The sequence below is a fragment of the Astatotilapia calliptera genome, chromosome 16, assembly GCF_900246225.1.
Source record: "Astatotilapia calliptera chromosome 16, fAstCal1.2, whole genome shotgun sequence".
NCBI classification, from domain to species: Eukaryota; Metazoa; Chordata; class Actinopteri; order Cichliformes; family Cichlidae; genus Astatotilapia; species Astatotilapia calliptera.
Genome location: NC_039317.1, coordinates 18,997,427 through 19,021,717, shown reverse-complemented (window position 1 = coordinate 19,021,717; position 24,291 = coordinate 18,997,427). Strand labels below are relative to the sequence as shown.

Genomic DNA, 24,291 nt, shown 5'->3' with positions numbered 1-24,291 from the left:
ATAAAATTTGATAAATTTCAACTGCGTTTGATGCAAAGTCATCACATCTTTTGTGTCAGTGCGTTGGTTTACTAAAAAACTCTTTACATTTGAGAAGCTGGAAGACATGATATTTTTGGTATTTTTACTTACTAATTACTAAATTATAAAAAGTAGATAAAGTTAAACATTTAATCTCTGTGTGGATGCTGAAAATTGTCACTGTAACTTAGGCTTATTAGAAAGTCAAACTGTTAAACTGTTAAGTTAAACCTCTGTCTCCTGTTCAGTGAAAAATTTTACAATGAATCCTGTGAAAATCTCAGCAGTAAACTACAGCGTTATTATTATTTTTTTTTTATCATTTAACTGCTTTCTTTAATCTTGTCATTTAGGTGGTTGCTTATATCAAAAGCACAAAGACTGTCCCAAAAGCGTACTTACACATAAGCCACCATTATCTTTCTGCTTGTGCAGCTGAAAACCTAATACCTTAGTTCAATAATAATGCAGAGGGGACAGCTCATTGGTAGCCCAGTGGTACAACAGAATAATGGCTCCAAAGGAGTGCTGCCTCTCTAAAACAAATGTGCAGGTGCTTCGGTTCAACTTGAAAAAATACACAAAAATATTGTATCCACAAGTGCATAATGCCTCATCAACACAAATCGGTTATCAATTAAAGCAAAAACCATCTCATTATATTAATGAATGGCCTCAGCTAGTAATAGCCTGTCTTATTGATGTTTGAACAAGGTAAGCACAAACCCCCTTACACAGCACCGGGATCCACAGCATCAGCAGCTGAGAGGAGATTTGCAAGGATGAAGAAAACAACAGGAAAAAAAAAAAAAAAAAAAAAAAAAAGAAACGCAAAGAGGAATTGAAGGGCACAACAGGGTGCTCTCAGAGGGACTGCATTTATTCCAGCAATTGTCATGCAAGCCTTGTTGTAAGTAATAATGTGGCCTTTAATGACGGAATGATGGACCTGCCAAACACTGCCTCTGCTATATACTGTCTGCATGTCCCCGCCGTCCGCTTCTCACATACCCATCTGGGACATATTAGCATATCCTCGTCAATTCACAGCCCGCTTTAACATAATCCATATTTGTTGGGTAAAGTCCAACAGCAAGCCTCCCATACAGCGGTCATAGGATGCTATGACACACTTCAGGAGCCCGGCCCACATAAAGCATGCTTGGGCAGCTAAGCAATTCAGAAATGCAAAATAGTAGGGCACACCATCCCCTGCCTTGTACCGAGAGGGACAAATCCCTTTTGGCCAGACATCTCCAGACTGTTACCTTGGTATTCCTCCACAACAGTACTTCTGATTTTTATTCTAAGTGTTCAGGAAAAAGGAGAAAAAGAACAAAAAGCAGCCTGCTGTCATGGCTGGCAGTGAGTGTGTAGAATACATTGGGTTGCTGAGGCATGTCAAAGTAAGTATGCTTCACCTATCAGAGAATAATGCCATATTTTGATACACATTTGCTTGGTAAATATTCTTATTTTTACTCTTTATAAAATGGATTTGACTGCAGAAAAGCACAGTTTAAAAAAACCTCCAAATAATCTGTAAAATAAATGTATTTAATTACATTTCTCTAGCAAGACCCTCAGCTTCTGCAATCGTGATATAGAACATTACTATATATAAGCATGCATATTAATGAATACATACCTGAGTGATAAATAATATAAGCAGTGTGAGACAAATGCAGTTGCAGTGCATTAGGTCACAGTAATGCCTATTATTTTTGGATCCATGGAGAAATAATTTACTTAGTGGCTCATCTCTTAGGAGCACAATAATCTTTATTGCTGAGAAGAAAAACACTTCTCAGAAGACCTGAAATTTATGTAAACACTGATTTTACTGAGTGAAGTCAGGAAATGGGTTTAAGCAAATGTAAACTTCAATTTTAATCAATACACCAGTCCAATCATGCTTTAAAATAAAATAAAAAGTAAAAGAGAAACTGAATAACATGTATTGTTTACTAATAATATATTCAACTGATGTAGTTCTTTGAAGTTCTCTGCAGTAAAGACATTCAGTAGTATTCCTTCACCCACTTGAAAGCAATACCTGTCATGAACCATCATCACAAAAGCCTTCTGAGATATAATCTCAGAGAACTTTTAACCCAAGAATTTCAAACCTTCCTGTCAAAGAGAAAGCAGAGATCTTGGGATCATGACACTCAGTCAGCAGCAGTCACACAGCTCTGGGCCGGGTGCTCAAGTGCTGGACTATGTAGCAGCCAGCAGAGCCAGAGACTGAGTTTCACAAGTCCAGAGGAATCCTCTTAATGTACTGCAACAAACATGAAAGCTATGTTCATATAATCCAGTAATATCCATTTGTAATTAAGGAATTGTCATTTTAGTAATTATTAAGCAAGGATTCAATTCAAGTCCAAACATCTAGGCTTGCGGTGTCCTTTTTTATACCAAAAGAAATCTACCACCACTGTTTGGAGGTAAACAGAGTGGAGCAAATTGTAAACATCACGAAAGCTATAAATATTTCAGCCGTGTCAGTTGTCAGACCCACCTAGTGTTCAGGCCCGAGACATCTAGTTATGGCTGAATTCAAACTGAGGTTGACTTATGATAATAAGATTCATTCACAGCACGATCTGCTGTATGTATACAGGATGCCCCCTTCATTTCATTAAGCTGAAACTTCCTCAACTTAGTGAAAGGAAGGATGCAGTTTCATTCTGTTTGTACAAGCATTTTTTAAAAGGGGATATCTGCTATGCATGGCTTCAGTGTGAAAAATTACATGAACCAAACAATATTCCCCTTAAATCAAAGACCATTTTTATTTGTGTTCCAGAGAGGTCAGCAAGGGTTCCTAAGATTCACTCGCACCCCCACTACGGCTGCGAGTGGGACGCTTCTCTAAGGGATGTCATGCTGCATGTCATCAGCCTGGTTAAATTGCACTGCCAGTGGGTAAGCAGCAGGGGTCACATGAGGCTCAGTGTGGACTGCAACATGTAACGCATGGCAGACCACAGTCTGAAGACTGGCCTGTAATGACTCCAAAACATCCCGATAAAGATTGAGGGGCAGCTGTTTTCATCTAAAGTATCTCGTCTCACACACACAAACACATGCACACTCACACACACAATGAAGGAAAGCACTGTAGTAAAACATTAAAAGGACTATAAGGTTTTGCTTGTTTGCCCTGAAGAAATCAATATATCAATACTGCATCAATAGAATCCATATATAATAGAGTAGTTGTTTAGGGGGTCGTCTGCAAGATAATTCTCATTTTAGGAATGATTATACAATCCAATATATCAAGCTAAAAGAAAAATGTTTGTTTCAGGGGTGAGCCCGAGCATTTGCCCTTGTAAACACAAAGCCCACATGTGACTGGGAGAGGCCTCAGTTGGGCAGACAGCAGAGGGAGTTAACAAAGCTAATTAGGAGAGGCTGACATGTTAAAGTGAGCTGCGGCTCGGGAGTCAGCTCTATCACATATGTTTCCTTTGTGGCGGGTGAAGTGGCTCCTTTGTTTGTGAATTGATGGCGTTTCGCTCTGCCGTCCCTTTGGGTAGAGGCACTGACCTGCGGAGGCCCCGACAGTGTGAAGAGGCTCTTTCTCTATCTCCCCAACGCCTCCTGCTCCAGCTGTCCCACTCCCTCCCCAAACCTAAACCTTCCCAGAACCGTGGACTCACAGAGAGATGGGCAACACCTGTAAAGGAGTGAATACCCCCTCTGCCCAGGCACCTCAAAGCAGCCTGCCCACCTGCTACTGAGCTCTCTGGGCCCTGGAGCTTAAACGCTCATTTTGTGCCTCTCAGCACGGGACTTATTGATATAAATAGCTGTGCACAAAGTGCACACTCTGTTTTCTCTTGGTCTGATGCAGTAGGTGTGTATGTGATTATACTCAATGGCAGCCTCTTTCAGGTGGGGATGAAATATGAGCAGTTTGGACACTTGGTAAATGACAATCTCTGTTAAATTCACTGAAAATGATTATTGTACAATTGACATGTATCGAAATGGACAGCATGATTTGGGCCCCCGTCTTAAACAAGGATTCAATATCTAATATGTAGACACAATATGCTCTGTAATAAACCTTACAGATACTGCAATAGATTTAATGATGACCTTACCATTTGTCTTTATAAAGCCTGTCCTTCCTCACTGGTGAATCATAAGGTTTGTCCTTGAACAACACACTTTATGGTTACAATGAAAAAAGCATTAAGTCTATATACTGCAAGTCTTCCATTTGTTATTCTGTGCTAATTGTAGTTTAACATACACCAGGCTATTTACTATGAAGTGTATGAGGGATGCTTGTGTGTGGATCAAACAGAAACAACAAAAGGGAACTAAACACACTGTATAGCATGTCAAAACCTGGCCATTAAAGTGTTAACTTGCCCTATAAGCCCACAAAGTTTGAAAAAAGTCAATCTCTTTCATTCACCTAAGCCAGCATGGCAACAGATTAATCCTCACCCATTAAGATGACAAGACAATTTGTGGAGTAGTTGAGTGTAAATAAATATGTTGAGGAGGAGATAATACATTAGGCTGCTGACCGGGCTATTCCATTACGGCAGCACATTTGTTTCCCTACACGGAGGAAGCCATTCAGCGGATAGCGTCTTTCCTTCATGAGGTGAAAGTGGAATCTTGCCTCTGAGAGGAAAATAAGGACATCAGGACTCCCCAACATTAACTTTCATCACAAAAGTCATCTCATCCACCAGCGATAGAGGCTCTCTCAGGCTTGCTCATAAAAAGGAAAAGATATAATACACAGCCTTCAGTTTAAGAGGTAACAATAGTTTTGTCTCCATTAGATGCGATAAAACAACAGCAGTGAGAAGTGCATCTGGTGCCTCCCCATTTCAGAGACATGCCTGTAAAACACTACCTGCCACTGATGCTCCAGCATCACAAAACAATGCTAGAAACTTTTTTAGTTGTTTTATATGCATGTTTAGATTTACAGGCTTCTTTACGATTCCAGGTGGTAGTTCTGCTGGAAGACAAGAGGCAGTACAAGCCAAGTGGCTGCATTGATTTCGCAGTAATTGATCTGATGGTTCCTTGTGATAATTGACAATTATCCCTGATTACCAGACAGGGGCTTAAAATCAGTCTAAGAAAATGACCGGCATTATGGGATGTTGTACAATGGCTGAACAAAGATAAATCAATACACCTCAGAAACTGCTTACAAAACAAGACAAAAGAGAGTTACAATGGACCCCATGCTGCAATCCCTCATGATATACTACTACATATACACAGTGCTACACATAAAGTAATAAAAAAATAAAGGGAGACTAAAATTAACACAATAGTTGTGTAAGTGCATAAAAAAAGCTGTTAATAACTGTCCACACGCACACATGCGAACGTGCATCTGTCTACACGTTTACATGTGTATGCGTGCGTGCGTGCGTGCGTGCGTGCTTGCATACATGTGTGTGTCCATAAAAAGCATGCATCAGTGTGTAGCTACATGTCTATATTTCTCTGTTACTATGTGTCTGACCTCGGTTGATTGGTCCTCTTGATTCAACCAGACAGATGCAACTCATTGCAGCTTAATAAATATAGGGGCCCAAGGGATCTGCGCTAAACAGTTCTATTAAGTTGGAAACATGTCAGCCAATATAAAAGCAGCCTGACCCCGGGAAAGGTCAACAGTGACACGCATGTTTACTCAGGAAAACAACCCGAGGCTGGAAGGTCTTGTTTTATCGGATGTCTTCAAAAGAGAGAGAGAAAGCGAGCACGTCTGGCTGGCCAATTGTTAGTTTTACGTGATTTTGGATCTTTGAACCCACAGAGGAAAGGGCTGTGTTGTCACTGAGCTGTCCTGTACACACATAAGGCAACATGCATGCAGCATAGATAGATAGATAGATAGATAGATAGATAGATAGATAGATAGATAGATAGATAGATAGATAGATAGATAGATAGATAGATAGATAGATAGATAGATAGATAGATAGATAGATAGATAGATAGATAGATAGATAGATAGAACAATAAATCCTGCCACTCAAGAAAAGCAGAGGTGAGAGACCCACTTCCTGTCTCAAATAATCTGCCTCCACAATGTTTAATCAGCACATCAAAACATTGAGGGAGAGGAATTTCCGTGCTTGGTGAGCATATTAGGGATGCAGTCGCAGCGTTAACTAGCATTGATGAACTGTTTGCTTATGCAGTAATAATTAACTTCCATTACATTACTTTGTGTGATTACTTTCTTAATTGCCTGAATTATGCATCAATTTAATATCTAATAACCAGTCTTAGACATTAGACACCGTTCAGACACATTGCTTATAGTTTCCCAGCTTTAATTAAACACACTAGAATAAATGAAACCGTGTAGGATGGATGTCTTGCAGTGATTTCCTGGGTGCTTAAATATGCTATTTATTATAAAAGCATATACAATTCACTTTCTCCTCAGGAAAGCAAACCACAAGATGCCAATTATAGAATGAAAGTTGCTTTGCCATGGCTTTTTGAGGATCTAGACTAATAAATTTGTTGAGTGGGACTCATTGTGTATTATGCAAATACAACACTGTGCCAATTTTTAAGTTTCAAATCTGCAGAGCAAAAACATGTCCCCAAAGATGATTTTAATTATATAGCAGAATGGTCTCCTGTTTTGCATTGTTATTGTCCCACAGTAAGGAACCAGTTAACTGGAACAATAAATGAGAGTGTACACTGATATTCAAATTATTTTTTATATCATTTAAATGCAACATATCTCACACATACTCTTTGCATGAAATATGGCCATGTGCTTACTGGCTGAAGCTACAAATAGATGACCTAATCAGGAATATAAAAACACTATAAAGGTATTACAGACAGAGAGCAGCATAGGAAAGCTATTTTCCACAGAAAAGCCTTTCACTCGCCTTGTCTCTTCCAATGCAGCAGAAAAATAAACATTTTAGAATTAGGTCATCTTTCTCAATTGAACCTTCATGTTATCAGATCTAAATTTGATTTACAGGTACTGCATGTCATATGAGCTAAATCTAATTAAAAAGCCAGCCCATGGAAGCACCACGTCATTCAGTGAATTGATATTAACTTTTAGTCCCCTTGCATCATCATTTTAGCCTCACTAGAAAAGTGACATATCCACTTAAAAAGAAAAATGAATCCAATTTTCCTCATCAGCAGTAGTTTGGTAAACATTCATATAACAGTAAAAGCCACACTAGCCGCATCTTTCTTTTAAAACCCTTTAAAATTATAAGACTTAAAAACCACACTTTACATGAATTATTGTAAATTATATGATGGTAAATCAACGCAAAAGTCACTAGGTGGTAAGAAAAAAAAATCACCTATGGCTAAACTAGAAATCTATTTAGCTGATCTGAACTGATGCAAATCCTTGTGACTGGTGTTAGGTCTGGCAGCATCGTTAGTCTGCCTTTTAAATGATTTCCAGAGCTGGTGAGCTGCTGGCAATGCAAGGTTAGACAGAAAATGATGGCAGCACGCGGATGCTTCACAGACCTCATGATAGTTTCCGTCTGTCATTATTTACGTCTGACTAGTCGCGTCATGTCAGCTACCTAGAGAGACACTTTTAATGTGAACCCCCCTTCGTTCTCCTATTGCTCTTCACAAGCAGTGTAGTATACCATTATTTCTTTGCTTCAGTACCTTTAGGTGAAGCTCGCCCTCCCATCAGCCAGAATCAAAGACAGATCCCCTGCTTGATATTGTACATGCCCGTGTTTTTACAGAGCTGGCGCAGAAGCTACACAGCTACCACAGTGAGGAAGGCAATTCTGTATCTCATTTGACTAATTAAATAAAACAGGGGAAAAACACGGGGTGATATGGAGTTTGGGGATTTAAAGCTTGGATGTGGAAAGATTTTGGTGGGCACATCACATCTGCAGCAACAGTTCCATAATAAATATCTAAAATGATTTATAGCTACCTTTATGCAGTACTGCTGCATAATCTACAGTTATTAGCTAACATAGTATCTTCTCCTGAGCAGCAGAGTGCATCATAGGATGCTATGAGCCGTTGAGACTAATCAATTAATGAAACACTGAAAGCAAAGGCAAAAGTATTATCCTATGAGGTCTCTTTCACGACATACAAATATTATCTCAAAACAGTTACCCTCAAGCTCGATACAATGGCCATTTATCACAGCAGTAGCCATGAATCAAGTCACGCAGTAAAATCGATCATTGATTCACCTTATTCCCTTGTTTTTCCATCTGAGCCACATAATGATCATTAAACTGACCACAGCATGTCCAAAAAATGGATTTATAATACTCTGAGCACAGCTTGAAACATCACAAGAGTGGTATCCTGAGGAAAAGTTGACACAGATACAGAATAGAAAAAATAATATTAATTTGCAGTTTCTTATGGCTACGCAACTTCTTCCTGCAACTTTACGTGCGGCACACTTGTGCTGTGGAACTATCTACTATAGGACCAAGACCTCTTGGCCAGAGTCCATCTCTACGCTTTGTGCACGTGATCCCAGCCTAGATGAGCATGCTTTAATGGGGCTGCTTAGCCCCATCATGACCCAATGAGTGCCGGCTGTGGAGTGGATGTGCTTGGTGTATGTGTGTGTGTTCCCAGCAGGGAGACAGTGCCTTATGAAGGTCAAAACTGCAGTAGTCTGGGGCTCTCTAAGTGAACCCTGGAGAGGATAACAAGCCACATCTAACACTTTCTCTTTGTGCTCTCACAGCCACTGATTCACCTGAGAATAGTAGAAGCTAAAAGATAACACACAGAAAAGCAAAATTCTCGGGACTCGGGATGCTAAGAAAAACATTTTCAATTACTACGCAGAATTATTGTCTCAACCCAGGAATAAAACGTATCAGTCTTGACCCAAAATGAGAAAAGCTGTGTTTTGCAAAACAATTCCTGTGTAGACTGTATATAAAAATTAAATAAATAACAAATACCGTTCGCCTCAAGGGAATTTCAGTTTAACCACAACGTGTGACAGTATTGCCCTGTGTTATGGCCACCTAATGGACAATGTAGCATTAATTCAGCTTCAGATGAACAGGCAGGACAGCAGAATCAAAAATGAGGAGGGGGGCCCTAGGTGTATGAATTATGCATATTACATTACCATAACACTACAATACACCGTGCGACAAAACAATGCGGTGAAAATTGGGCTTCGACTGAGATATTGAGCAATTTCCTACATGGTTCTTGCCTACCTTCGAAGTGGAATTGTATTAAGCTTCCTCAATAACAGCAAAACCCATATGAGATTTGTATGTTCACATCTAGGCCAGTGAACAAAACACTCTGTAAACAAGTCAGGGATAATTGAAAAGAAAGTCTCCTGACTGCTTTCCCTGGGACCTATCATTCAGGTAGATGGGAATTTGGTTAAATGGCAGGAGAGAAATTACTTCTTTCATTGATTTTCCTTTAGACTTCAAAGACAGATAAATGAAATGGAGCAATTTATTTTATCAGGCCCTGAAATGGTATTCAAGAAAAACATGTCAGAAACTATTATTTGCAATCATGTTGCTCTTATTAATCCTGAGGAAAAATGGATAAATGAAAACGCACAAAGGGATTTACTGGGCTACAACACGTTTTCAGTCTGTATTAGGCCGTAAACAGTGTTGAGAAACACGTGCAGTCACGCAGAGTAAATGAAGGGAAATTTTTTTTTAACAAAGTTCTTACATAAACATCACAGGAGAATTGGTTTCTGAGATCATTGTAAGTGGAAAAAATTATTTAAGTGGAATGCCACTGAGATTAAGATTTTTTGTTTGGAAGACATCCCACTACACACCCAACGCTAAGCATTTTAAACCATGTTTAAGTTTTTTATCAATGTCATTTAATTACAGTGTAGTCCTTAAAAACAAACAAACAAAAAAAACTACAAGTCCGATAATATAACGCTGAGCCTCCATCACTGATTTGTAGATGAACCCTGTAAAGGAGACAGCCTTAAGCTGTACCACACACTTGCAGTGTGCTGTGTAAAACAGTATGTGGTATTGGTAACTGCTTCTGTTCAAGCCTTGTAATCATTACCTGGCATCTTATTGCCTCTGTGGCTTTTAAAGCTCTTGTCTCACGCCCAGAAAACAGGGAGTTATAGCTGATCTTTTATTAAAACTTTAGGAGAGCGTCCCTCTCTGGAGGGGGGCGGAGGAGGAGTGGGACAAATTAGTGTTGACAGTAGACACTTAAAGCAGGAAAATCACGGGCCCACTGGGAGGCAGGAGCCACATGGGGCTCCCCGCCTGTGTAAAGAACACTCCAGATTTCACTTGAGATGCAGTCGCCTTTTAACAGGGCAGGGGGAATGTCAACAGACTCTCTTGAATGAACCAATAAAGCCACTAAAAGCAGAGGATTAACCAGCTGATATCAGGGACAGCGGTTTGTTTTGAATGCCGCTCCTTCTCTGTGGAGCATGGCCTGAAACACGCTGGGCGGAACATTTCCTTTGCCAAGCATGCGATTACACTGCCAAAATTGTGTAGTTAATTATGCTAATACTTGATTGTGGTCACGCCAGATTTAACCACGTAATTTTACTGACATTACCGCTGCTTATTCGGAGCATAAAAATATAACTTTGCATTCATTTTTACGTGACACAAACTAAATTTCTTCTTTTTTCTTGACCTTAATTTTTGATACAAAAAGCACTCATTTCCAGATCAAATCCTTTGCATTATAGACACTCTATTGTTGCTTTTACTGCCCATTCATCAGAAAGCACGGCTTCTGGTAAGTGTGGCTACACAACATGAAACAGTAATTACAAGACATCAGGGGCTTTCAATCTCCTCTTAATTTCCCAACAGCTGTGACGAAAAGCCCTTAGTCCAATTAATGTGTCAAAATATCACCAAACAATGTCATGACCCTCTCACAACCCCCTAAGCATCAAATAAAGAAAAAAAAAACACGAGTTAAATTTGATTTGTTCGAACTACAGTGACAGCGTTTTCATTTTTGTAAAACGAGTCAAGGTTGCTGCTGCTTTTGGTGACGTGTAACAGCTGCAGGTCACTAAGGCAGGTATGGGAGGGTTTAGACACATTTAATTTCAAAATATCTTGGCGAGTAAAATGTTTTAATGTTAGGGCCTGTTCAGGCTAAGAGAGTAACAGGTTGGGCCTTTGTGAAATTTGTTTAGACAAAACTTCATTTGCAGTTAAACTGTTTATTTAATTAAAATGTAAAAGCAAAAGTTGTTACCTAATATTGTGTCTTCTTTTTAAGTAAATGTAATTATTTAAATGATTTGTGATATTATTATTATAGATTTTTCAAATTAAATTAATTCACTCTGAATTAATTCACAGTTTCTAAACTACAGAAGTCTGTAATGCACAAGTACTTGTCAACACACAATCTTGTGTCTGTTCTTCTATGCGTTATGTGGCAATGTTTGCATGTTGATTACTATCTAATGAAAAAAATGTTGAGGAAATGTTTTTTTACTCTGCAGATGATGTAAAGTATCAAAGTATCAGTGCCTGTTAAGGTCTCGAAGGTCACAATGGCCCAACATAAAGTGCCTTTTTTTTTGTCAACGTAAAATCTACAATTCGAGTTATGGAAAAATGTTGGCTAAATTACGATTAGTATTTCTGAGCACTGATACTGGAGACTTTCTTCCTAATGTCAAGCCAGGCACAGTAAGATGAATTTAGGCATTTGCAATGTGCAACTGATTTATTATGGAGAAGGTGAGGGTAAAACATTGAGGGATTTCCCTTTAATCAGATCTCTTAGGAGTCTATGTACTAGACCAATACCCCAATGAGTTTGCTTTTAAAAAGCTCCGAATAGATTGGTTGCATGCTGCCACAGTCTTAGCCTCAATCAGAGGGAGTTGAGGAGGATTTTGTTAAATCTAAGAGCCTTTTACATCTCTGGAAAGTTCATTTCTCTTCATCTATTAACTCTGAATAAAAACCTACCATCATTTATGCATTTGTCCATTTAGGAATCCTCAAGCTCGTGAGCTGCAGATCTGAGGCCAAATTTTGAGCTTACGGATGACCAATCAAAGAGTTGCATGCCTCAGAGCTGAACCACAAATGGATCCTTCACAGCATTGTAAATCAGGACCTCAAAGAGTATTATTTAGCCTCAAGCAAAGAGTGGTGGTTTATCAGATGGTGCCTGAGTCTAGGATAAAAACCTCCCCATAAATCTGGGTACCTTTTATGTGCTCATGGAGACTGGCTGGCTCATTCTGAGTTTAAAGCTTTCAAGAATGCAGAGGTAAGCATGGCATTCATGTCAAAGAGTAAACATTGTATTACGAGGTCCTGAGGGCAAGTTTACGAGATGTTCAAACATAATCTAATCGTCTTAATGTATTTTTAATGACACCTGTATCCCAGTGTAGCTTTGCTGTAACAAACAAAAAAGAAACCACAAATCAGTGACAAATCCTAACACTTAAAGGGTGAATTCAAGGTGAATCTTCAGTCTGGCTAAAACCTTTGCATTCATGATTTAGTGTATGGAGTCAATATACAGGTTCAATAAGCACTGTCAGTAGGTGCTACACTATATCCAACTCTGTGCTAGATGTAAGTTATCACGATTGCGGCGCCCCGGAAGGTAATTTTCAGAACATTTTATTTCGTTATCTGATTTATTGAAGCTCAGACATGGCATTGCCAAGCCCCAGATGATAAATCAAACGTGCAGCGGCTGCCTCTGATAACTCAATAAGCACCTGGACTCCTCCTAACATGTCACACCTGCACTTCTACATATACCAGTTTCATTCTTGAGCCTCACTGGGGGGGCTTAATACACCTGCCTAGTGCATTTCAGCAGTCTAGCAGCTGGGAGAGAAACATCATGCATGCTTAATTAGGAGGATTGAGGAACCATGGGAGGAGGCAATTTTTTTATGCATCTTATATATACTCTTAACAATTTGAAGTGCAATGGGGAGCATTTTGCTGGAATGACACTCACCCTCCCTTGTTGAGAAAAGAGGCACTGCAAATCAATAGAAAGTTGTTTTCATGGATCGTCTTTATCCTGGGATGAATGATTTCTATCTTGATTGGAGTGGTATCATCCAAGATGACAATGCTCCTATACACAGGACATAGGGGGTTACCAAATGATTTAAGAACAATGAGAATAAAATTTTGGGGCTGTTGTGATCTCTGTCCAACTGATCACCTGTAGAGGACCAGCGTGTTAGGCATTGCACCTCACCACATAATGGAATAACAGTTGGACTATTCATGTTTCTTCCCACAAGCAAAGCTCAAACGACTTGTAGCATCAATGCTATGGCACAAGGAAAGTGCTCTGGTAACACATTTGCCTACAAACTTAAAACAATGTTTTTTCCTTATTTTTTGTCCTTTTGTATGTAGTATTCCTCTCTCAATCGCCACCTTTTCCACTATTATTTTAAACAACCATGAAGGATTTAAAGCATATTCATATTTTGTGTATTCAATTTTATTCACACTGCAGAGTATTAAAAAGACTTAATTTAATGAGCACATTTGAGCATATTTAAAAAGAGAATACCAAGGGGAGACTTTGTTGATCGATACTATTGCATATTTTCTGGCCAATCAATTTGGTGCCTGCTTAGGAGCCATTACCAAGAGTAATGAATAGGGGGTATTTATTAAATTTCATGGAGACTTTTCCAATGTCATATATGGGGAAAAGCCTGCTCAATGGATAGATTGTTCACTCTTTGAGTGTCAACAAGCCAAAATTGACTTTCAAATCCTCCAGCTGAATAATAGGAACTATAAGAATTGTTTTTATTTCCTGTAGTTTATATAGTGCTGTTTTTGAAGCACTTATTCCAATAAAATTTAAGAATTCACAGCCATATTTGTGCTGATCTGCACAGAGTTGATAAGTTAGAAAAGGTGAAAATAGAGGAGATTCAGTATACAAAGGTTGTTTATCTGTTCTGAATTCAAGATACGAACATATCCTTGAGCTGAGATTTTATGCCCTGTGGAATATCACTTGCTGTAGTTGTGTCTGTGGCAACATGCACAGAGGTAGTAATATCTAAGAAGCCATTTCAGACAGGTGAAATTTCCAAATGAATTTTTAGTGTTTTACAAGGACAATCTTCTGCTTTAAGAGTACTGCTGTTGCAGAATGACTCTCATCAACACTTCACAAGCTATGTGTTTATCGCAGACTTACAATCATACACCCAAATCTGATGTGGGCTCCAGCATTGCTACAAATGCTACAAACCCTATAAGGGACTGAGGAGGGAAGATGCAGTATGATAACTCAGAATGTCCTGCTGTAATTATGGTATTCATGAAAAGATGAAAGTGAGTGCAGACTAAATCTCTAGCTGCAGGCAAAATCAACAGCTTGGCATTACTCCGTGACCCCTGCCTATCTTGAGGATACAGCAAACATACCAAAACTTTGCAGCTTTTTTTCATCAGTCAAGAGTGAGGGAATGAAGTGCATCGATTGCTTGTGATTATTAACTAGACTGAGATAAGCCCTCTCCTTATTATGCAGATTACTGAGGCTCCCCGCTCCAGCATATTGTACAGATGCAAGGGAGCAGCTGCTCTTACAGATGGTGGGTACACGGATCTATCATTATGCCTCCATTGTCTCCACTTCAATTGTTTGGGGGACAACAGAACTGCATCAAAGAGGAATCCGACTGCAATGAATTAAGAAAGAGAAACAAAAACCATCAAGTAAATTTATACACCCGAGGCCGTGGAATGGAGAGGAGCGTAAAGCTGAAGCTATTTCATATATACAACCATGGAGTCACCCAGTCATGTATACTGTACCCAAATCTGTTGGATGCAGCACTGTGCACCAAACATATGTTGTTTTTAGCAACAAACAGACATTCATTTAGGAGTCAGATATTAATTCAAATATGAAAAAAAAACTACAGCTAAGCAAATAAAAAAATCATTGAACTTAAATGTTCAGAAATTGAAACAAAAAATATGTAAACCCCCTCTTTGGAGTAATTTCAAGTAACTACTCAAATAAAAAAAAAAATAAAAAAAAATCAGATTATGCACTTTCATTTAGCACACAAGCAATAACTGATCCCAGTTATTTTTAGATCTATGAACTCACCCCACAAAGGCCACCGCAGTGAAGGGAGAATATGCAGACAACATCAGTTTTGCCCTTAAGGGGAACCTCTGGTTGTCCATTTGACTCTCCACACCTCCTGCTGTGTGCTGCTCAGATCAGGACACTGGTACCTCCTCTGATCCAACATGACATTACACTGGAGGGAATTACATGCTCAGATTATACAGGAGAAGGTCACACCGAGTTGTAGATGATGACAGCAGTCACACTATTTTGCAGTTAGCGACGGGTAATATTACTTTAAACATTAATGCAGTGACATTAACCCTGGCACAAAACAGGGTTCCAAATCTTGTCAAGGAGGCTGGTAATTTAAGGTTGGATAAAAATGTCCCTGACATATAAAGAATTTACACCCTTAAGCGTAAGTAATTACAACCTTTTCCCTTACACATCCAGCAACCACAATGGGTGACAAAGATAAAGCGTAGGATAATGCAGGCTCATAGTGAATGTCCAACACAACAGGAGCATATGAATGAAAAGCTATTTCAAACTAAGAAGTACAATAGGTATACTAAAATCAATAGATTGAACTAATCATGGTGCTTTTGATTTTTGAATATGGATTGGTTGAAGAAGAAGGTAACTGAATAACTGATATATTAAAGCGATAAATGTTGTACTGAATAGTCCACTCTTTCAACTAGAGTATAACATAGCATTATGCATAATTTTCTGCCAGTACATTATCTATTTTTTAAACTGAAGTTTATGGGAGTTTCTACAAAATTTTAAAATTCCATGCATAACAAATGCATAAAAATATAAGTAAAAATAAATAAATAACACAGAAAGTGATTTCATTGTAAAGCAGTACATTGAAACTGATTTTAACAGATTGCTATTTATTTTCACTGTAGCAGACTTACAAGAGAAAACAATAAAATCCATATGATTACTGTATTTCTTCTTTGTTGGTTGTCATTTAATTCCAATATTAAGCTTTGATCTTTGATCTTTATTGGTTTTGATTCCATAATTCTCATAACAGCTGCTATTGAATACAAAGACAGGCTTAAACTATAAGCACAAAATTCCCGCTACCATCCATATATTACAGTAATATGCAGTTTAATTCCCATAAGATAGAGATAACGTACTCCTCCTTATGGGAATTAATTATTTGCTTCAGATAGAAAATCAATTCCTTAGCAGAATATATTAAATTTTCAATATCCCAGAGAAGCTGCTCTCAGTATCATTTAATAAATTCCACCTTAGCAACTTACTGCCTGTTTATTCAATATTAAAGCAGAATTCATCCTTCTAACAGTAAAATTCATGCAAATATAATATGTGTGTGAGTAAAAACACAGTGTATAGCAAAATATGCAGATATATCCCAGGAGGTCAAAAAGCTAACATTAATTCCTTAACTTGAATCTGCTATATTCCAATAAATAACAGTTTTCCTTTCTTGGGTCATGTGTCATGGGTGGATTGAGCTCCTGTCAGAGCACAAAGCTCCCCACACAAGTCCACGCTGCCTCGTCTGTTGTTAGGACCCGGTCCACATGGGGCCAAATTTGATTGGAAAGCCCAGAGGGAGGAGTTCCACCAGTCACAGGGGCATTGTTAGCGCCTCCAAAATGGCCAGAGAAGAATGACTGATTATGCAACCACAGCCAGGGTTACTAATAGGAATTCTATTTGAATTTCTAACATAACAGATGTTTGCTGGGCACCTCCATGGAGTGTGCATACACAGTTATGCTAATTCACCAGTGTTTCCCTTCAAGTTAGCTCAGAGTCATTAGAGCACACAGCTAGCTTGGATCCTTCTGTCAAAATAATAATTGGCCATTATTGATATTAATTAACATTTTTGCTCTCTATGTCCTTTTTGACCCACTATCTGTTAGTAAATCCAGTTACCGAGCCCTATTAGGGCAACAAAATCCACGGGACTCTATAGTCGGTGTGAGTTATTTATCAGAAACAGAACATAAAGCCAATTAGGAATGGGTGCAGACAGTTGTCTTCATTCTCCACTGACTACTTCTTGATCTCCATTATAAACTGCTAATAGAGCAGATACTGGTTAACAAAAGGGGGGAGAAGGGTAGGTTACCATTTCTCACTCCCACCCCAATGACAGGTGAAAAGCACCAATTACAGTATTTTTGCTTGATGAGGCTACGCCATCAGCTGTTTTCTTTCCTTTTTTTTCCTGTAGTTGAGGGGCACATGGTGCACCTTTCTCTGTTCTGCTGGTCAGCAGGGTTAATTGGCCCAAAACTTGAATATTACTGCAGGCCATTAAAGTGTTGATGGTTTGTCCTCCAAAAGTCATAGCTTTTGGTCTCTGTGCTATTATGACACAACGAGCAGGAGAAACGCTTTATAGGCTCAGATCAAGAAATCCTAATAGGTGTATATTGACTGGTTTATTTTCCACAAAGGGGTTGGTGGCTGCAAGAAAATATATCAAAAAGGCTATCAACAATGGTTGGGTCTTTTGTGTGGAATCAATAGTGAGCCATAGACGAGCTGAGTTTTCACAGTTCTCTCTCGTCATTTAAAAAGACTGTAGACTACATGATGGAAGGACTCACACGACTTTTTTAACATAGTATTCACACTAGACAGCAGGTTATTGTTACTCTAACGTGATGCTTGGGAACTATTCGTTTAGTATTGTACAACAAAAGAACTTAGTAGCATGAAAGATCATTAGTTGGTGTTGATGCAGGTAGTGTAACATAACCTATGTGAATTAAAACTAATGTTCCTGCTCCCTGAATCCAGATGCTGCCATAGTAGCTGCAGGTTTATGACAAGAGGTATTGCGGTCCCTTAAATGAGCAGTATTTAATAGCCTGGATTCAAGTGTAAAGGCTTTCTCCCTAGTGCATTACTCCGAGAACCTAATTACAAGTTTCATCATCAATCATGAGCATTATTTATTCAGTGAAATGAATTTCTAATTAATAACTGATGAGCATTATGGCCTCAAAGACTGTAAAGTAATTAATTATAGTTGGCAACAGGGAATGTCCCTGTAAAGGACTATCTGGTGCACAGTCACAGCACAGCAGTGCCAACAGGCTAATGTCCACAAAGAAGATGCACTGATTTTTTTTTCTATCCCTTATTGAGATACTTACAGTCATGAATGTTGTCTCAGGCTGTCATACAATTGGTAATCTAATAAAAAAAGTGACATTAAAATTTTGTTGCCTCCCTTCTATCATCCTCATAGATGGTTTTAGCTTCCATTTGCTTTAACTGTTAAGAAAATACAGAAGATTTTTGTTTCACAGAGTCAAAAGTAAATGGACAAAATAATAAAGATTAAATTTAAACACTGATGTAAATCTTTTGCCATCAGTGGCTGCCTGACGTTGGGAACCCATGAAATCTTCTTGTTGGGGGCCCTTTGCTAGGCCTTTACTTTTTGTGGATTTTTGTGGATCTTTCTTCAGTTTTGTATTCAGTAAAAAAACAAAAAAACAAACTCGTGCTCAGATTGGCCATTGAAGAACATTCCCCTTCTTTCCATAAATAACCTCTAGGGTTGCTTTGCTGTGTGTGGTTTTTTAGGGTTTTTTGGGGGGCTATCCCATCTGTCAAAGGGCTAACACAGCGAGACAGAGAACCATTTGCATTCACACCTACTGGCTGTTTAGAGTCACCAATTAACCTGATCACACTAACTGCATGTTTCTGGACCGTGTGGGATGCTGGAGTACCCAGAGAGAACCCACACAGACACGGGGAGAACATGCAAACGCCACACTGAAGGGCCTTGGCCAGATGGTGGATTCAAACCCAAGATCTTCTTGCTAGAGGCTATAGTGCTGACCACTGTGCTGCTAACATATCCAAATACTGTTTTTTACATTTTTTTTTCTAAAAATAACATTAAAAACCAAAACAAAAAGCAGTTTGGGGGGGGCAGGGGTGTTACAAATCATTTCTGCACTTGTGCATCCAACCTTTCAAAAGACAATGCACAATTGGGCTAGGCATTCAAATATTGACTAAATATTTTGTCAATTTTTTTAATCTCTTATCTTTGCCTCTTATTACTTTTCATCATGTTTGAAATATTAGTATTCTCTTCTTCTTTCTTTTTTTTACACAATTGTTTTAGGGTAAATTTTACCAAGAACTAACTGCATTTTGTGATTACCAGACCAAATCTAAATTGAAATACCAACCAGTCTATGAAGTGTACAAATTTAAAAACATCCATAACAATAAGAATGACAGAGCAGATAGAGATAATATACATAATACTGTTTCTATTGTATGTATTTACTATTAATATTAGCTCATAACAATGAAAATTAATATTCCCACTTTGTCATAAACTGATAGCTAATCAGCTGTTATTTGCTCAAAAGGTTTTGAAGTTTTTATGACTGTTTTAAAGAAAGGTCACAGTTGAGGAGATAACATTCACAAGAAAAAGAAGACACAACCGCTTTTGAAAAGAGAAACATGATTACATAAAAGCATGTTTGTGGAATACTATGGGTCGTGAGAAAAGATTCAGCACTGATTCCATTAGCTTGACCTCCTTCAAGAGGGTTTTACAAAGTGGATCACCTAGTGCCAAATGACCACACTCACTTCAGACAGAAATATATAAATAATTGCAGTACACGGTTTAACTTGTTCAAGCAAATGCAAGTCTCTCTTTTGAGGTGAATTATGTGCATATAATAAACCCTGTGTACTGGTACACAGCAAAATCTCCAGTGTTAAATTAACACTGGAGAGTGTCTATATGGGTCCACACCTCTGAGTGTTAAATACAACAGTGCTGATTTTCTAATATTTCTAACATTTTGAGTTATTTTCCAGTGTTAGAAAATCAGCACTGCTCAGTGTTAGCCATTGTTAATCTTCAAAACTGACTAGGTTACTTTTAAACATATAACACTGTCAAAAGTGTTAATTTAACACTCAACAGTGTTGTATTTAACACTCAGAGGTGTGGACCCATATAGACACTCTCCAGTGTTAATTTAACACTGGAGATTTTGCTGTGTAGTTATTACATATTAATGACTCTTCTGTTGATACCATTAATGACTATTATTATATTTCTCACTGCCACAAACATAACACTGGACATTTTTTTTCCATCACTGCAATTTTGCCTAATTTATACACAGAATTACATCCTCGCATCACTGTAATCATGTTGTCCTGAACTAATCCTTTTCAAAGCTCATTTCAGCTGTAGTATATTTGGAATAACCACAGGTCAAACATAAGATTGGTTAAAATGAAAGATGATTGTGCATCTTCCTCCAGACATTACAATAAAATATAGACATTATGAAAAAGGCACAGACTGTCAAAATGATGATAAAGAACCATGAGAGGCTGTAATTCTGTCATTTAGAAAATGGAAATCACCGATGCAGCTCTTTAATTTATCTGTTGTTTCAATTCAGCACAAATTTTTGCACATTTGTGGCAGGTTTGTTTTTTTTACATATATTTATCTCACACAACTCCTACCTGCAAAAAACAGAGATGGATTAAGTCATGCATGGCTGTTTAAGCTATTCAGAGTAAATGTAATGAATGTTCATGGCTAATGCTGAACTGCAGCACCTTTAATATGCAGCACTGCATCCTTGCAGGTTAAAAGATGCTACAAGATAATGTTCATGCCTGCACATAGAACTACAAAACATGACATCAAAATATAAACACAACAATGGATGCCACTTAAATAGACTTTAGCAATGGAGACATTTATAAATTTGACACCATCACATGAATTCAATAATACTCTCTAACCATAATTTTCATAGTTTTAAAGGCAGATAAGATCTTCCTTGTGTATGATAACAGTGTACACATTTGTAATTTAGATATTTTTACACAGGTCATTATGTAGTAACTAAACATTATGCTATAGTTAGTCTGGTCATACATTTGTACTTAATTTTTAAATAATTTTAGCAGAGCACGAATTATGATATCAATAAAATATTAAACACTTTGTCTTAGTGCATCACACATAGGACCTCTGTACAAGCAGAGAACATTAAAAAGTAGGTGGAGTATTTGTAAGGCGTGTACATGAGGATTACTTACACAGGGGTGAGAATTGGATCAAACATCACCCTACTATAAAACAGGCCTAAGACTTCTGTAAGCATACTGCTAATGTGTCAACCGTGCAGTCAGTGACATTTAAACTAAATTTAACGTGTCACAATGTCCTTTTATATCCTTTTATAGGGTGTTAATTGTTTTTCAACACACGACAACAGAGCAGACTGGAAGATATAATTAAGGCACAAAGTTTTCATGCAGATGTTTGTTTAAAAATGTGGGTGCTTTGCTCAAGCATGATCTCATAAGATGATAAAACAGGAACACATCTGCTGCTGTTCAAGCGGATGTTCCAATCACTCTATTAAATCTAACTTTGGAGTATTGGATACTTTTTGCCTTTTAAATTTGACTTCAATTTTAAGTCATTGGGCATTGTTTCTACTTAAAAACAATAGATGAAAGTGAATGAATTATCTCACTTTCATATTTTCAGTTTAGCTTGTTTCAAACTGTCACCCAAGGGACAAAGTATCTGAACTGAATTAAACTGGGAACCAAGTGAAACACATAAAATGAGTGCACAAGTAAAACAGTAAAAACAGAAAACGTCTTCTTTATTTCACCCCTATTTTTTTGTTTTCGTGGTGAATTAAAAAGCAGAGATAAAACTAACAGAAAAATGTATTTAGCAGGCTCGATTATATTTAATCTGCTGTGCACAGTGGTGCTGTGCAGCTTGATAAAATTATCAAACAAAAAAAACTAATACCATGCAACGTTTTAGCAATCATTTGATAGTGAGGAGACATAATGAAGTAGCTGTACTCTGCAAATATAGAACTTTATGCCAAATGTTTAGGCTACTGAACCCATTATACAGTTAATCTACATTAAAAACTGCTAAATATGGATAGCTCCTATCCATAGCTCCTTTATTAGCACACTTTTTTAGTACCAGATTGGACCCTCTTTTACCTTCACTGCATTAATTCTTCGTGGCAAAGATTCAGTAAGGTGCTGGAAACACTGTACACTGTGGTGATAATGGATGGACGCGGTCAGCAACGAAAAGTATGCTGTGAATTTGAAATAATGTTCAGTTAATGATCGAGGCACAATGGATCAATGCTTTCATGTTGTTTATTACCAAATTCTGACCCAATAATCCAAATGTTGCAAAATAATGACTAAAATCAAGTAAAGTTCAGCTGTTCTAGGACTTTCTGGAGGTTTATTTAGTTGAATCTCATAGCAAAAGCCATGATCTGCAAAGAGCTTAGAAATCATTGACAGGATATCATTGTTGAAAGTCAGCAGTCAGATGAAGGGTACAAAAGACTATCTAAGTCATCAAAATGTACCAGGAAGCCCAATGAAGATAATCAACAACAATAATAATAATAAAACAATCATATTATTAAAAATTTAGCAAAAACATGGTTATTTAAGGTACGTTTGGCACCAACACAACTCTGCACAACACCAAAAGAAGACCATACCTATGGAGAAGCATGCTGATGGCAACTTTGGGGTTGTTTTTCTTAAGCTTTAGTCAAGGTGGAGGGGATTATGAACAGCTCCAAATACCAGTCAACTCTGAGACAAAAAGACATCTGATAGAAAGCTGAACACTATATATAAATTGAAGATAAATTTGTCTTTTCAGAACAACAATGATGACAAAAAATGGCTTCAGTAGAAGAAGATTAAAGTTTTGCAAGGGCCCAGTCAGAGCCCAGACTTTTCAAAAAATGTGAATGGTGCCCCAAAGAGGGCTGTACAAAATCCTCACAATCTGACAAATTTGGAGTGATTTTACACAAAATAGTGTGCAAATATTGCCAGGCAAAGATGTGCAATGGAGATGAACTCCTACCCAATGAGACTAAATGCTGAATTACATTTTTTTAATTCATTTTTCTGCCCTAAAGATATCTCCTTTTTTATTATTTTCAATTGTTATGGATCACATTAAAGATGGTAAGCTATAAAATTATACTTACTATTTAAAGAAAAAATCACAAAAACCTGGCTCTTGTCCTCCAAATAAACAATTGACTTTATTGTTATTAATGAGACACATTCCTATATAAATGGCCAAAAAACATAGTAATACCTCTAGCAATAACTTTTAATTACTTAAAATGCCTAATTTTATATTCGTCCAAGACTTAAGCACTGACTTTAGAAGCAGAGTTTTTACCATAGTTGCTATAAAGTGTACAAAATCCCCCACAGAGAGTACAACATACAAGACTTATTTTAAAAGCACTAACCTGTCAGTCTTTGAAGAGCTGCTCCAAAGGTTAGCTCATTTCGCTCCTTATGCTATTGTTAGCAAAGTAGTGATAGGAATTTTAAAACAGAGCTACATTTTTTCCCGACTAGAAATTTTTTTCAAATGCTATGTCTTTCAGCATTCTGTAATGTTGACGTAACATAAATCCCTAACAGCTAAAAACTTGTTGCTAATGCTAACACTATTGACTTTCACCTCGAAAGTCGTGCTCTGATTGGGTGTACGGGCCACCGAGCTGAAATCCAGTTTTCCTATTGGCTGAGACTAAGCGTTTTTGTCTCCTAAGTGCTGTAGACAAATAAAGCTAAACTGAATGTTGAGCTTGCTCTACATTGATCATGCAGCAATTTAAGTTTGCGTTGAGTATTGTTGTCAATATATAAGTCTACATTTCTTACACATTGTTCTTAAAAAACAGAACCTTTGTATTTTCTGTAGCATAAGCTTAGTACTATGAAAGACAAATTGGGATACCAAGTACCTTCCTCAGTGAACAGTGAGTTGTCTGTCATGTGTGAGATAACTGCATTAAAGGGGTTTTTTTCCTATTGGATTACACATGATTGGTAATTCAATTAAGTAATTGTTTAAGAATCTAAAAGTTCAGGCGGGTCAGTTCATTATAGGGCACATTATTTCACTCTCACAGCACTGCCAGCTCAACACTGGAAACAGATACACTATGTTATCCTTCAGTATGAGTGAGACATAACAGAGACAGGACTGCACATCCTATAACTGTCCTTCTCTGTGGTTCCACAAGACACCCACTC

The 24,291-nt window shown here is 37.8% G+C and overlaps 1 long non-coding RNA gene across 2 annotated transcripts in view; it reads right to left on the bottom strand.

The window, feature by feature from the left end:
* The window catches only part of LOC113008310 (uncharacterized), a 54,978-nt gene extending 31,247 nt beyond the window's left edge, over positions 1 to 23,731 (bottom strand). The window contains exons 1-3 of one of the 2 annotated variants that reach the window (XR_003270006.1): positions 23,496 to 23,731; positions 15,169 to 15,325; positions 13,027 to 13,149 (exon numbers count right to left, since the gene is read on the bottom strand). This is a non-coding gene — a long non-coding RNA (uncharacterized LOC113008310). The remainder of the gene's footprint in view (positions 1 to 13,026; positions 13,150 to 15,168; positions 15,326 to 23,495) is intronic. The other variant, XR_003270007.1, reaches the window with a different exon arrangement.
* Between the last annotated feature and the right edge of the window lie 560 nt (positions 23,732 to 24,291).